Source organism: Arachis hypogaea, chromosome 13, assembly GCF_003086295.3.
Source record: "Arachis hypogaea cultivar Tifrunner chromosome 13, arahy.Tifrunner.gnm2.J5K5, whole genome shotgun sequence".
Taxonomy (NCBI): domain Eukaryota; kingdom Viridiplantae; phylum Streptophyta; class Magnoliopsida; order Fabales; family Fabaceae; genus Arachis; species Arachis hypogaea.
In genome coordinates this window covers 3273176-3289548 of record NC_092048.1, presented here as the reverse complement: position 1 = coordinate 3289548, position 16373 = coordinate 3273176, and the positions used below count along the sequence as shown (strand labels likewise).

The window sequence follows — 16373 nt, the reverse complement described above, 5'->3', positions numbered from 1 at the left end:
TTTGAACTGAATTAATTAAATTGATTCTGAAATCAACGGGTAATTGAGTCCAACCTGAATCAAATTGATAGTCTTTGTTAGTGATTGGTTCAAATATCGGTTCTGGAAATGTAGAATCTGAATCAATCCGCGAATCCGATCATATATTAATTAAATAAAAAACTAAAAAATATATATGATTTTTCATTAGACAATGATTATTCACTATTAATATGTTTGGATTTTAATGAGTTTAATTTTTAATATATTTGATATTTAACATGTTTGGATTATTTCTATTGTTACATATTTATTGTACTTATTGAATTTTTAAGATAAAAATTTGTTTTTTTTTTTATGAATTTCAAAGTCATCGGGTATCCAATTATCCGAACTGAACCAATCCGTTCTTAATCGGTTTGGTTTGGTTCGGGTACATATACAAAAAAATACAAATCCGAACCAAACCGAACCAATTATATTTTGATCAATTCGGTTCTAATTTTACTATAAACCTGAATCAAACCGATCCATACTCATCCCTATTAAAGACCCCTGCATCAAAAACAATAAATAAAAAAAGGGTTAGATTCGTGTATTTTTATTTATTAATTTAAATTTTTTTAGATAAATTTAAAAATTTAAAAAGAGTACCTTGATTAAAAATTTTATTTTTCAAAGCCTATAAAATCTGCCCTGATCATTTTTTTAATTTACTCATCATGCATTCCTACCATTGATATCTTTATTTGTTGTTCATTTCGATATGAAAGAACCCTAATTTCCTCTTGTCTTATATGTTTAGCTGAAAATGAATCAAGATCCCTAGCTAGCTACTCTAAATTAATAGTAATTAATAATATACAAATATGAAAAACTTGGGTAAAATTAAATACATGTGTTAGTATATTGATCAATGAAGAGTGATGTTTTTTATTAGATGCGGGGAATATATATAATCCATTATGGGTCTTGTTTTATAAATTTAACTTTTTTGGATAACAAAATTTTATAATATGATATAAGAGTTTTTACTATTAAAAGTTTAGAGTTTGATATTTATTATTGTAAAAAAAATTAATATATATAATACAAATTAAAAAGAAAAAAAAAAGAAAAAAAACTATTCATCACAATCATACTTTAATTATAAAAGAGAAAAATTTTTAAGTATATCGATACATTAGTATTTTTTTTTTATAATTAAGATCAATAATTAAAAATTACTGAAACATAAATGTACTAGTACACTTGAAAAATTTTCTACAAAAAGAAGCTATTTTATGATAAGACTTAGGGTCCGTTTGGGAAACTTTAGAAGTAACTTTTTTTAACTTTTGACTTATGAAAAGTAGTAGTATTAATGTCTGGTGCAATTTTCAAAACCAAATTGCAACTTTCTAAGAAGCTATTTTGGAGCTTATAGAGAAGTTAAAAAAAATGCCTTCTCTCATAATACTTCTACTTTTCATCACATTTTTATAAAATAAGCACTTTTAGAGTTAAAAATTCAAACACAAAATAACTTATTTATAAATTACTTTTAACAGACTCATTTATTATTTAAGTTATTTTATCAAAAAGAACTTAATTAAGTTGGTTATCCAAACTGGACCGGGAGTGGATCCTCTCCAGTGAATAAAAAACTGGATGGTGTTAAGTGTTTAATCTAACCATTTACCACATTCTTTCTCTTATTTATTTCTGGTCCCACTATTAAAATCAAAGGTGAAAGATTGCACTATATTTTGTCAAGTGTTGAAAAAACTGGAAAGGATCCATTTCCAAGTGGACCTTAGTTAACTTCTCTCATCCAGCAATCATTTTTGTGAGAAAATTATGGGTTGTGGTCACATTCCTATAGTCTTTATTGCACGTATGGGACCATCCCTAACACCAATAAAAGTAATAGACCTTGGCCTAAAATTGGTTTGTTTCAAAATTAATTGAGAGAAACAAAAATGTTATGGGTGTTGAAAGGCAAAAAGGGTGATGGCCTCATTATCCTAGTGTTCTTTAATTTATTTATCTTTATTTATTGAATATTTACCGCATATATTAATAATTTTTTATATAAGATAGCATTTCCCATATTTATAATTAAATAATGTTTGGTCCAGCAATCACAAGAATATAACAATTAATTTAAACAATTTTAATATAATATTCTTGTAAAATTTTTTAGATTATTAATTAATTATAATGTTCCTTCATATATGTATTTTTTAAGAGAATTTTCCCATATATAAAAATAAACTATATTCTAAAAAACAATGTAGTAAACTGTATCCGAATAGTTATTTTTAAGTCTAAAATAGAGCAATGTTATATATATGACCAATAAAATTTATTATTTTTGGTTAATACTTAAATAAAAAATAATTTTTTTATATTAAATTTTAAATTTTAAATTTTAATTTTTAAATTATAATAATATAAAAATAAAGTTGATCCAAAATATTAGCTAACATTGATAACAAATATTGACCTCTTAATTAGCATTTTTCTTGAAATGAATTAAGAATTTATTGTGAGAAGACAATATTTTTATTTGGATAGATAATTTTTTTTTATATCTCATCAACTTAATTATATATTTATAGATATATAGTTTTTTTAAGGATAAAGTATACTTTTTGTCCTTAAAGTTTGATAAAAATTTCAAAAATATCCTTAAATTTTATTTTATTTCAACTTTGTCCCAAAAGTTTTCGATTTGTAGAAAATATACCATCGACGGTTAAATTTTCAAAAAATTTAAAACCAATCTAATAATAATGTATGAAAATTATGCTTGATTTGCTTGTGTTGAGGGTTGTTCTTATGAAATTGTTATTGAATCGGTCTTAATTTTTTTGAAAAATTAGCCGTCAGTGGTATATTTGATACAAATAAAAAATTAAAATAAAATAAAATTTAAGGATATTTTATTTTTGTCAAATTTTAAGGACAAAAAATATATATTTTTTTTTAAAAACACCATACTGATATATGGCATGTGCTCTTGATGGAAATAAAACAAAAGAAGCTTCTTACTATTAGAATGTACATAATTTCTTATCTTTGTAAGAAACCAGTCAAACTATATTAAATCAATTAGAAATGACTGAAATGATGAGATTAATAATGGTGGCCATCTCTGATGAGATAAGATGTTTGGCATTATATATATGTTGGGTAGACAAATAGCTATCAAATCTCACCTTTATCCTTTGTTGGGGGAAAGCATCACAACATTTTTTTATTAAATAAACATGTCCATTGAATGAAAAGTGGTCGTAGTTTAATGTTCTAGGTTTCTTAAATATACTTCTCATCATCATCATCAAACTAAAATTAATTATTAATTGACTATAAAGCAACAAAAACTACCCAAGCTTGATGTTGGTACAGAAATCATTAGTCAAATATGATGGATTGCATAAATAATAATATATATATTTTTATGTTTATCTATATGTATATACACCTAAAGTTTCTTAGGCGGGGGGAAGGAGTATTATTACCGGCCACTTCGTTGCTCTTTGCCATGTTTGTTGGAGTTTCATCATCTACTTGCAATTATAAATAAATAATGAGTTTTGTTAGGTAGATAATGAAAAATGTGAATAATGGGTTGTATTTTGGATCTATTAAATATTTAATTTTATTTTTATTTTTTATTTTTTTTACCTAATTTTATCCCCTTTTAACCTAAATCTTTTTTCATTGCAGCTATCCCATCGACCCTATTTTAGCATGTAGTCATTGTCGTCGGCAACGAAGCTTCCCATCACCGTCCTCACCCGCCATCACTAACTCCGTGAGGAGAATTGCTATTCCGTCCTCATCCTGACGCTGCATCACTATCCCCTTGTCAACAATGCGCTGTAGCATTTCATCCTTAATCATTACGCGTCGCTGCTCTTTTCACTAATCAGTCGAGGAGAATTGCAGTTTTTCCGTTGTTCGAACGCTGCACCACTGCCGCTGTGTTATCGCTGCGTAGTCGCGTCTTCTTCCAATCCTTTATACAGTGCTGCTCTGCCCATTTCGAAGCCCACGAAGTGATGTCGCACCGTCATTGAATCAAAGGCCTTGTTCTGCCGTTGCTCTAACGCTGCACTTCTGCCCTTGTTTTCATGCTGCTGTGTCATGTCTTTGCCACTTTGCTTTGTTTACCTAAATGGTATGACCTAAATAAACATCCACATCTTAGTGAAAAGAACTATCCACATACATAGTAAAATGAACATCCTGCGAAATATGTGCATACAAGATCAAGTAAAATACCAATGGTATACCTAAATATATAGACATCCACTTTAGAATAAAAAGAATCATATGCATACATAGTAAAATGAATATCCAACTTAGTTGATAAAAAACAAGTAATAAGACAGCAGCTATAGGAATTGGGGTCGCAATACAGTAGCAGCGATGGCACAGAATTACGAGAGAGCAGTTGCAACAAAAAAAAATGATTCAAAGTTATGATTAAACCTAATTAATTCAAATTTTGATTTTTAAAATTAAAATTATTTTTTTTCTAAACCTATTGTTTAGGTTGTTTAAAAAAAAGTTTATTCTTTCTCATAAATAATTGAGTTACACAACTAAATAGTGGGAATCCTACTTAGCTTAGATAATAATCATCCACTTATAAAAAAATTATCAACTTATTAAATACTTTTGGATTTAGTTGGCATATCTGACCCTAAAATTTTTACATAAATATTTAGTTCTATACATATAAGATCATCATATAAAAAAAATCTCATATATATATATATATATATCGTATTAATAAAAGTATAACAGTTCTAATAAGTCGCAAAATCAAGAATAAATCACTAGAAACTGTCGCTACTGTTGTAGTAAAATAGATAATTTATTAATTTTAATACTAAAATAATGACAACTATACTTCTAAATTATCGCCATCAAAGAGCAAGAGGAAGCCATCCAAATAAATTCATTGTGCAAAATAAATAATAGTAATAATAATTAGCATGCAATGAATTGAACACCAATATGACTACATTCCTAGCAGCTTCCTTTCATATACTGATTGTTACCACTCATCTTTATTTATTTGTTTATGCTTTTTTCATTAATTTTTGCGTATAAAAATTAAAAAGCTTCCACTATTTCCTTTTCCTATTACAATCACAAAAGTATATATGTTATTGCTTTCTTTACCATTTGCCTACACATCCAATAAGTTCTGAGATATGTCCTTTTGATGAGAGTAGTTTTTTTTTTAGAGAAAATGATAAATAGATCCTTAATTTTTTATCTCGCGGACATTTTTGTCCATGATTATTGAAAAATACTTTTAAGTCTCTGACCTTCACAAAATTTGGATGGATCAGTCCCTCTGTCTAAATGCCTCCGTCAGAGACTGATCCGTCCGAATACCCCCGTCATGAACTGTTCTGTCCAAATTTTGTAAAAGTCAGGAACTTAAAAATATTTTTCAATAGTCAGAGACAAAAATATCCGCAGAACAAAAAGCCAGGATCTATTTTTTGGGAGTGTGTTTATTACTATAGTACTATACACATCATCATTTCCATCCATCCATTAAGTGCACACCTTTTAATTTGTAAAATCCGATTACTCCATATTACCCTTGTACTAATAAATAATTAAGCCAAAACTTTTGTTTTTGTTAAAAAAATATTTAAGTAATTTTGCTCAAACGTGAATAAATCTATTTGAATAGCAACATTATTTATTTTTTATATAAATGCAAACATATAATTTTTAATTAATTATGTGTATATTAATTAAAAATTAACTATTATGTATAAAAATATATATTTGATATATCATAGATTTTTTTATTATAGTAATTAATAAGTTTTATTATAGTAATTTAAATTTATAATACTTGTTTTAACATACGAGTAATAAACTGATTATTTGCCTAAGCCAGGTCTATTATTATAGGTTTAAATAAATTAGGTTTTTTTTTTATTACCGAAGATAAAGAGATTCGAACTCGTGATGTTTTAAGTGAATATGGAGAGACTATGCTATTTAAGCTATAATTCGTTAACATATAAATAAATTAGTTATAATCTCAATTAAAAATAATGATAATAGTAACTAAGAGGATAACAAAGATAAAACCTAAAGTTAATACAAATCAAAATTCTGATTATCAATAATAATAATAATAATAAATTTAAACAATTGGATTAAACTGCAGTTGTGGTTGTGAGCTTCTAGGAAATTAAACCTGAGCCACCGACTTTCCATTTGTCCTGTTATTAAGGAATGTAAATGTGTGTCACATAATATAATAATTTGATGTTTAATTTTGCTTGGCTTAAGTCCCTTTCTGCAATTTCAACATAAAAGCAAAGATTCCATGGTCCAAAACATGGAGTTTAATTTTTGAGCAAGGAGAAGCAAAGATGAACACGCAATTCATGGGGGCTTCTTTCTATCTTCTTCTTGGGTCCTAACAAAACTTCCTTTTCCTTCTGCTTTCTTTGTCTCCAATAATATTTGCATATTCTTTCCAACTTCACCAAAATATTCCCCTTCCATTCCACTCATTCTTTCTCTCCATAATACGAATATTCCGTTGAATTACTGTATCTATATGTGAGACATATTTTAAATATAATATTTGTTGATATTTATCTGATATGCATATTTATTGTACTAAATTATATCTTAATAAAAAATAAAAAATTTTTTTTAAACAGATTTAAACATACTTAAATATCATTATGTATTAGTAAGAATTATTTTTAATATTTATTAAAATAAAAAATATTTTAAAAAATGTATATAATTAAAATAAAATATTAAAAAATAATTAAAAAATTAATTTATATTTTAATATTAATAAAATATTAAAATATTATTATGATTTATTTAAAAAATATTTTATATTTTATAAAAATCGGCAGGTTTTTACTAAAGAAAACAAATACATGCATGATGATATGCGTGCCACATTATCCCTCCTTTAATTTTGCTTTGTCAAATGAAAAGCAAATTAATAAATACACTTTATGATTTGACTATTGTTAATTTCATTCAAACTAAACCCCATGACTAATCATAACCCTGCATAATGAATGCACTAATTAAATCATAAAGCAACATTACTCTATTATTGATATGTATATGTTCCAATAACTAATAATAAGCGATGTCGGTTAAAATAAATAAAGCTTTCTCTTTATATAAACCATAGTTAGAATTGAATATATATATATGTATATGTTCTAATTAATATATGATGAAATGTGACAAATCACCACACCGTCCTTGGACGATTATAAAGGACTTTGATGTACACTTTCACATGCTGTTATGCGGATATATATGATTATCATCATAATTATTAACATCGATTTTCTTTTTTTGGATGTAGTTTTTGGACGAATAAACCTAGTTTTGTGTGGATTATTAATGCCCGAAAGTTGAAAATGATGCATGCGAACAAGTTATCATAGCCCAAAAAATCTTCAACTACTTGAAAGTTTTAATTTTTAGTGTCATGATGACGATAGCATTGCATTTTAATTAGATACTAAAATATGAGATGTTTGATTTATTATATATTTTTCTTTTGTGTTTTCTTTTTATATCATGGGATGTCTTTTTGATTAGGTTTACATCATTTGAATTGTAAGACTATATATAGAGTACGTAATGCAGCTTCTCACAATAGTTTATGTAATAGATTTTTATTAATATATATATCATTGATTCTACACGGTTAAATATAATAATTTATGTGTTTTTTTGTCTAATTGTTTAAAGGTGAAAACTCAGGTGAAGTCGACTTCACGTAAAGTTGATATCTGAGAGTCATTGGATGAAAATTTAATCAAATCAGTCAAATTATTTAACGGCTCTCAGGTATCAACTTCATGTGAATTCGACTTCACCTAAGTTTTCACCATAAATATTTGGATAAATGATTTTTTGACAGAGCAGAATCCTTGCTACCCATCTACCAAAAAAAAAAAAAAATTCTTGCTATTCTGAAAAGAAATAATTATATTTCATTATCATGCATGAGCAAACAAAAAGAAATTAAAGAAAAAAAAAAACTTATTTGCAATCATACTTCAGAAAAAGGTTCTCATGTAATGAGAGGACGAGATAGATATTTGTCAAAAAATTACTTGACCAAAAATTTAAGTTAATAACTAGATAGAAATACATAAATAATTATATATTTTTTATGCAATATTTTTTTCAAAAAATATATATTTAAATAGGTTCTTAAAAAATTTTGTATCAAATTTTTTTGTTCTCAAAAAATTTTATTATGTTGATATCTTTTAACTTTGAAAAAGTAAGACATATAAATTTTTTCATCACATTTTTAAAGATTAGTTGTCCAAATAAAAATAACATGTCTAATAAACTTATATGTCTTACTTTTATAAAGTTCAAAATTTTAATATAATAAAAAATTTTCAAAGACAAAAACATTCGATGAAAAATTTTTTAGAGACCTATTTGGCAAATTATGCAAAATAAAACCAAAATTATTAAAACAAAATGGCATAAATAATTTGGTCCAACATGACTAATATGCAATCTTAATACAAACTTACCAATAGTATATTGGTCAATTCTTAATGCTTCTCTACTTCAACAATTAAGGTTAAACAAGCCACTATAAGGATTTTGTATATAATTACATAAAATTAGCCATTAATATAAAAGATATATTAGAATATAAAATACATAAAATAAATTAAACAATACATATTTTTATATATAAATACATAATAGCTAATAAATTTTTGATACAATTAATATGAGAAATGCTCATTGTACATACATCTTAAGCACATATATAAACACTTTAATTAAGATAATTTGATAGAATGAGTCTTTTTAAAATACTAATTAAAAAGTAAACAAAAGTATCATTAGATTGTGAGATATTGCATGGATATCGACCACAAAATAATGAAGCTCACACTAATCCGTTAATTTGAGATTCAATTTGGGATTTTTCTTAAGAGGTATTGAGAAGGAATTAGAATGTAATAATATCGATTCATATAGATACAAAAAAAAAAGGTTCTCTATTGATTCAAACGCTATACCTATATATATATAATCTCTATTACTACATATAGTATATTACCAAGGAAATTTTCTTTATACTACTCCATATGATTATACAAGGTGATTAATAATGGCAATAACATGCAAAAATCTAAAAGTTACAATCATGAAAAGGTTAATTATTTTCTTCTTTTTATTTTATTTATTTTTTACATAAAGAGTTGATTGAAAGTTAAAAAGGTCCAAAGCTAATTAATTAATCACATTATTTGCATGGGAAAGTTATGTGCATATCTAGGGCAGGTTAATGAGAGCTGTAAATTATTGTGGGAATAACCTAATGACTTCATTCAACCTTTAATTTGGGGTCCAAATTTGTTTCCTTGTCTCTGAAATTGTCGATCTTTTTAAAATGCTCATTTATATTGTGCTAGAATTTTTTTTATTAAAGAATTAATACTTGCCTACAATCACTACAAGATTCTTACATAGGTTTTTCAAAACCTCCATGACCTGTTCTATTTTGGAGGGACCATACAATTTTTGTTATGCATTTATATTTGAGACCAATTTTTTTTTATATACTAAACGGGCTACACAACCAGCCCAACAAGGACCAATAAAAGCAACAAAAAAAAAAGAAAAAAAATTATGAATAAATAAATAATTAAAATAATTACACAATGATGAAGAGACTTGTAACAAAGATTCATCATCACTCATCAACAGAAAAGTCTGGTTCAGCTGGCTTCTGCAAAGAGCTTACTACTTCAGAATCTGCACCTGAATTTACATCCATACCCTTCCTATTGCTCCTTGTTGCATGTGTTTCAGCCTCATTTTCCTCTCTTGCCCTCAATTCAGCAGCTTCTTTTCTCTTCTTGAACCTTCTCCATGCAGCTTGTATGAAACATGCAGCCCAAGTTCTCCATTGGTGTGAGTGAATCCTGAATTTGTGCCTAAGTTGCTTGCTATGCAATCTTCTAAATTGTGATGCAACAAATTTCAAATCTTCTGCCATGAGTGCAAATGCTTCAACTTCTGATATGGCCTTAACTGTTCTTGTGGAACAAGGAAGTATTATCACACTTGGTTTTGGATCTAAGGCCCATGTTAGGAGTTCCTCGCCGCAGAAATCGCCAGGGCCGATCCGGCACAGTTGAAGAATCCGGTCCGGCCGCCATTGGTTGTGTAGGAATCAAGATTTCCTCTGATTATGAAGAGCATTTCGTTGACCGGATCGCCTTCTCGGACAAGATATGTGCTTTCTGTGCACAATGAAGGCTTTAGCCTTTCACATATTGCATCTAGCATCCTCTCATCCATTTGTTCAAACAATGGAACCTGTTTTCATCATGATTCAATGGTTAAGTGTTTAGTTTAGTGCTTTCGTTGCTCTAAGAGGAACAGAGGAGATTCTTGCATGAAAAAACATAACATTCATATGTCCAACATAATTTGATTGTGCTTAAAACTTTGTTCTCTAGACAAACTCTCTGAATATGAATAGTACAATTGTTTTTGCTAATGTAGCAATATATGATTGGACATTTGTGTAAAACTTTTCCATGGATTGAGGACTATCTTGCAAACAATTAAGTTTAAAAGTGTAACTAACTTACTCGTCGAACCAGCTCGATACAAAGGTGGCGCTTGATGTCTCTTCGAAGATCTAATGGAAGATCTTTGAGAAGGGCTTCTTCGTCCACTCCTCGAGTCGCCAGCCATTTATACTGATCGTATTTGCGCACGGATTGTCTTAGTTCTTGAGGAAGCTGTCTGTGATGCATCCATTGTTCTGTATCAGTTCTTTTGACCCTCCACTCTTCTAGCCTCACAGTTGTTGATTGAAGGTATGTCTACCAGAATTTCAGTTATATTTTGTTAGTACATATCAATTGAACAGAGTTAACTTATAGACTGGTGATTGGTGAAATATTATCTTACAATTCAATGTTGAAAACTAAAATTACATCAGTGAGTGTTGAATGAAGGAAAATGCAACAAGTACACATTAAGAAATATGTTTCTTGTAGTAATTTAAAGAATTATATTTTTATACTGAGAAAAAAAATTCTTAACTGTTATATGAATTGGTGGATATGTGTTATATTAAGCAGTTTAGGCCAATATGTAAAACTATTTAACGATTTTCAACTACCATTTTCTAGTAAAAGCATCTTCATATTAGTAATCACCATATTAATTACCTGCATATTACCAATGAGTAATGCAAAAAGAACCAATCCAAGGGTTGCAACCAGAATGGCAAACATTATTTCTCCAACAAAAGTGCTAGTGAGTAGATTTTGTCCTAAAGAACTGTTCCCAACAATCAGAAATGCAATTAGTCACTCATAAACACTTAGAAGAGTAAAACATTTCCCTCATTTTATCAATTTTGTTGATACATTCTTGGATCAATGTAACTAAATATGATATAATACAGACTAATTTGATAAGGATATAATAAGCATGAAGAAAATCATAATGCTAAAGGTGGACATTTGTGACACCTTACCTCAAATTCCTGAGACCCCACCAAAGACAATAGAAGTACTTCTTAAAGAATGGTGAGGTTGTAACTCTTGATGTGACTGCATCACCATATATGCCAAAGGGATAAAAGTGAGCTTCTGGTGAACATAACTTTGTGACATTACTTCCCTTAAACCATGAGTCCCTGAGTGGATTTTTAACCATGTTGCAGTCAAAGAAACTATATTTACAAGATGAATTTTTCATATCACAGACTCTCCTCCAGCATGCTTCTTGTCTTTCAATTGATAGAAGGTACCAGCAAGCTCCAAAAAACTTCAACCAAAAATAGGAAAACATTAGTGAAGTTTGAATGTTAACTTTATATATGTATTTTTCTTAATGCAATGCATCCATAGTTAGTTTCCTAAAAATGCATACATTATACTCTTTTGTTCTGTTTTATCCGTTATTCTGTTATGCTATGTGTACACAAAAAAGTTAGCTATCAAATCAGTTACTTGCATAGAATACATGCTAAAACACAAAATACATTAAAGTGAAACAACACATGTATTTATACACAACTGATTTCGTGGCTGATATTTTGTGTGCATGTAGCAATTTTGTTTCTCATATACTTACATGGCTAGCCAGCATGTAAAGCATAAGGTTATAAGCAGCACCAGCCCATGCTGTCTCTGTCACAACCCCAGTAGCCTTTACAATTTGGGATGAAAGTGGAAAAATCAGAAACAGCCTTGGTATATATTGAAAAATGATGATGAATCGAAGGACGTTTTTCGTATTCGCCATGGTTGAGCCTCCAAGATTGGGGATCACAATCCAGATCAGCACCTGAAAGGATATACTCAGCTATTTATAGAGATTCGAATTAATAGATTAAGTGAGAGAACACAAAAATGAATATCTCCTGTGACTTACTTGAGGAAGGGGTAACGCGGCAACAAAGTCTAGCCAGAAACCTTTGAAGAAGTACCTAGCTGCTATCTTTGCAGGGTCTATAACAAGCTCTCCTCTACCAAAAACACGCGAAGAAGGCGCAACATAAGCCGTGCGATACCTCATGATGATCTGAATCATGTAGAATAAATCTGCTATTGATCTGATAATAGTGAGGATCACTTCAAGTGTTGTTCCAATACCAATGCACACTTGATGTTGAACTAGTGGCAAGTAAAAGAATAGAGGGTCCACAAACAAAGAAACTAAACATGCTAACAAGAAAATCTTGTTCCATCTGTGAATGGTTTGTCCTCTTGGGTCTAAAATCCTTCTTCTTACTCTCTCATAGTCTTCTGAGAAAACTCTTGATAATACTCTGGCTTTCAAGAACTTCTTTGCTTTTCTTGCTTCTCTATTGTTGTGATCTTTATTGGAACTAAGTAGCTTAATTCCATTGTCACCATTAGCTGTTGGGATTTTGGCTAGTTCAGCATCATCTTGAAATCTAAAATGTGAGAATTTTGGAGTTTAAAATCACTATGTTTCAGTTCATGGAAGCATGCTATTGGAGTTGAAAATTATCATACAAGTTCCATAGCATCAAATTTCTCGAGCATATTTAATGCGTCCTCCAGAAACATTCACATCAACTTATTTTCATTTATAACATTTGAAGTTATTATACAAAAAATTCAAGAGCATATAAACATTTTTCATTATGAAAGAAGAAGATACACACCTCACACATCTTGTATTCCCAAACACCATTCTCATTTCCAAGTGACAAATTCTCTCAATCAAAGTTTCAATCCTGAAGAGCAATGAAGCAAAGGGATTAAACAAAAGTAGATATCAACATCTGAATCACTTAAATATTCAGATTTTTTCAAATCAAAATTGAATAAGTACCAAGTTTAGGCCACACAAATAGTAAAGCCAAAAAAAGAAAGTTTAGTTTCTTACAGAGGCATTCAATCAAGCACTAAAGGAGCACCAATTGAAGAAAGATATAATAATCCCAAGCATTTCACCAAAACTTGTTCCAAGTTCCACCCTCAAAAGCAATGCATGCAAACCAGACCCTTGTTCTTTATAAAAAGTTGATAGTTGTTACAATGTTACTATCATCTTGGAATCATGAAAATCCTATAACAAAAAACAAAACTGATCATATACAATTCTAAAAGGTTATTGATTCAGGAGAGTGTCATAAACTATAGACGGCAGCACAAAATGAAATGCAAATGCAAGTACATAAATAACAAGACAAATGAGTGATGATTAAAAGGAGTAATAATAAATAAAATAAAAAATAATTGTGAGTTTGACTTTGGTATGTGTGAGAAGCGTGTCAAATAATCAGAGCCAGAAAAGCTGGCCATAGTAAGGGCCATCATAGGGTGTGTCCTAATTCCAACTATATTATAAGCTGGCTGGACCCATAGAATCATATAGTATGGTCCTTAACCTAAGGAACAAGGATCATAGCGTGTTACATATCATCATGGTTATCCTAATATCATATCATATATTATAGAAAGAGTTTCAGTTATACCATACTCGTGTTTTAGTTGTTTTAACCGTTGATCTGGATTATAAAAAATATATATAATATAGAAAAATTTTCAAGTGTATCGTCATACGATCATACCGGTGTTTCAGTAATTTTTAACCGTTGATTTTAATTATAAAAAATATATATAATATATATAATTAAGATCAACGGTTAAAAATCACTGATATACCGATATATGTTAATTAAAATCAACCATTAAAACAACTGAAACACTGGTATTTCTAGTATACTTGATAACTTTTCTATGAATGATGCTAAAATGATTTGACTAGTAGGTTAGATAAGTTGCAAATGGAACCTTAACACGTGTCCTTTTCATGTGTCTGATTGCCAGTTTTGAAGCACTTAGAAGTTAGATCATACAATTGTTCATTGTTGGAATCATTATTTAGCAATTGTTTAAAAAAAAAAAAAAACATGTGGCCATAAACATATTAAAAGGACAATAATCCTAAAAGCAATGTCTTTCACCCAAAAAAGTTTAGTAGTTTAAAGTCAAAAGCTATTAGACTTGAGATGTTCCTAACTCTTTTAAAAGCAAAAAAGATATAAATTCAACACTTCAAAATAGTAGTAGTAATAACAAGTAATAAAAATAGAATGCATCATGAACAATGTTGTTGTGCTCTTTTCCGACGTTTTTGACTTAAATTATCTGAACAGAATGAAAGGTCAAAGGTTGTATTATAATACATCATTAAAAAACACTACATGAACTCCTTCCACATTCTATACGAGAAAAAAGCACAGAGTATTCTACACTTATTATTTGGATTTTAATTGTGAAATGTCATTAACCAACTTTAATCGATTGGTTAATTCATTCGTTTGCTTAAACAAGTGTAGATGGTTTTATTTTCAGTATTTTATGAAAAAAAAAAAACAAAAAATAAAAAATAAAAACGCTAAAAATAAAAATTCAAACCAAACACTAATTATTCCTAACTATTTTTTTTTTTCACTTTTAGGGTTTACCAAAGATTGAACTCGATCTTTCGGACATAGAGCATCAAACAAACCCAAAAAGAGGCTCTTGTTTATGGGAGGAGTGTTAGAGATATAACCATTAATGTTACCTTCTTCCATCAGTTTATCTCTAACAACACAAACTAACAAACATACGTTATACGTGAGATATAAATACATTATTCATATTATTGTTTAATTATGAAATTGTGCATAAATAATTTCCATGATAAAGAATCGAGATTCAATGATTGAATGATTTGAATCAATGCGAAATTATTTTTTATTTATTGAATAATATATTTACCACTAGTGCAATTTGATGGTGTAGAAATGGAAAGGGGTTGTGTTGGCTATAAATGAAGATGCGTGAGTGGTTGTTGTACGGACATGAAGTCATGGAACTTGTACAGATACAGAAGTACAGACTGTATCCAATTCCAATCCATGCTTTCATGCAATGCATTTCAGAATAGGGAGAAAATGAGTTCTGACTTCTGATGCACGTGTTTTGTGACCCACACATTGCATCAAATATTAGAATTTCAACATGTTCATTTCAGTTAGTACCAAGTTAGGTTTTTTTTTGGGTTGTTCAAAGTATAAACCCCAATATTTACTTAGGCGAATAAATGACTAGACCAACCTAAGTTGATTAATATCAAGTTAGTTAGTACCTCAAAATCAATACTCCGCAAGTAATCTTCGAAAAAGAACTAGCTGGCAGGATCAAAGTGCATTTGATGACATTTTAAGCCTAAATATGAAACTATATGAGATTATCTTTATTTGTTTGTTTGTTTATTTCTCGAGTTGATTCTTAGAGAAAATTTTAAGAGATAATACTCAATTTGGTCCCTGAATTTGCATATGAGTCTTAATTTAGTCCCTAAAGTTTTAATTGCCTTTATTTAGTCTCCAAACTTTGCGAACATGACTCATGTAGTCCTTGAAACAATTTTCAATGTATAGACGTTAATAGAATGCTATCATGGATAAGCGAACGCTACGCTAAACTTTGTAAAATAATGTCATTTTGGTTTTGACACTCAAATAACCCAAAAATAATATCATAAGTGGTGTTTATTGAAACTTTACCTAACAAAACAAGTGATGCGACATCATTTTTGAGTTATTTGAATGCAAAAACTAAAAATACATCATTTTACAAGTTTCAGTATGGGCATTTGATTATCTATTTCAACACTCCATTAACGTTTTTGAACTAAAAACCATCTTAAGGACTAATGTGAGACACGTTTATAAAATTTGAAGACTAAATAAAGGAAATTAAAATTTCAGGGACTAAATTAAGGCTCACGTGCAAGATCAAGAACCAAATTAAGTATTAACTCAAATTTTAATTATT

At 28.9% G+C, this 16373-nt stretch overlaps 1 pseudogene; it reads right to left on the bottom strand.

Annotated features, from left to right (window-relative positions):
- Positions 1-9443: 9443 nt before the first annotated feature.
- On the bottom strand, positions 9444-13730 carry LOC112736484 (protein CNGC15b-like; annotated as a pseudogene).
- Between the last annotated feature and the right edge of the window lie 2643 nt (positions 13731-16373).